The sequence below is a fragment of the Asparagus officinalis genome, chromosome 7 (assembly GCF_001876935.1).
Source record: "Asparagus officinalis chromosome 7, Aspof.V1, whole genome shotgun sequence".
Classification (NCBI taxonomy): Eukaryota; Viridiplantae; Streptophyta; class Magnoliopsida; order Asparagales; family Asparagaceae; genus Asparagus; species Asparagus officinalis.
Window position 1 is genome coordinate 141718341 of NC_033800.1, and position 1166 is coordinate 141719506.

Sequence of the window (1166 nt, forward strand, 5' to 3'; positions counted from 1 at the left end):
GAGAGCCACACAAAAATTTTTCTTTGAATATTAAAGAAGATTACAAAGCTTGCAATAGATGATCTCAAACTCCTTGAGACCACTCAAAAAAAAGAACTCTCTTTTTATTTTTCAAGACGTGAGATTTTTCTCTGAAAAATCGCTGCTCAAGACGCTGTAAAAATCTCCGCTAAAAAACGCTCTGCAGATCGCTCTGGAAACTCGCGTTTAAGTGGCGACCAGGGTTCCCTATTTATAGGGAAACCCTAGGTCAAAACAGATTAGGAATCTATTTTCTGTGAGTTCGCGTGACTGCGAAGCTCGCTTGTATGACTTTAGTATTGTGTGGGCCAAAACTTTATCCGGATACTACAATTTTTACTTATATTCTATCCGTCATATGGCTTAGCACTTGCATATGATAAATTTTCTCTGTCAGAATCATCACGGGGTGATTATTTTTAGACTTTGGTTGAATATAAGGCACAAAAGTCCTAGTAAATCTAGCACTTGACAGTCCACATGACAGTCTTTGGAGAATATTATTAGGAAAACTCCTCAGGGACCCCAAAATAGGGGACCCCTGAGGGGACATGTGATGTGTCAGTCCCTGGGGGCTTGATGCACGAACAGTGCATCAAGCCCCAGGGGCTGACACATCACCTGTCCCCTCAGGGGTCCCTATTTTGGGGTCCCTGTAGCAATACCCATATTATTATTGTGCTCATACTATTAAAAAACTTTTATTAGGTCTAAAAGCATGATAATATGCAATTGAGGGTGTATAAAATGAAAGGGGTTTTTGTATATACAACTCAAATATTTAATATTTGCAAAGTTATTTCACAAATATGATATTTGTAAAATTATCCCTCAAAACTAGTATACTAGGTTTTTCTACACTCCAACTTAAGAATATTGGTTTTAAACAAGACAATGTCGAAATTTCTAACAAATATCCCATAGGTTTGCAATAATTCCCCTTTTAAAAATAAAATTGTAAATCAAAAGGGGTAAAATAATTAATGTGAGAGAATTGAGAGGTATTTTGCAAATACCAAGATGCAGAGGGTAATTTTGCAAACATAGAAAATTTGTGGGCTAGAAGATTTGAGGGGTATATATGCAAAAACCCAAAAGTCAAAAGTAGCCGCGTACCTTAGCAAAATTGGGGGTATTTTGGTCCA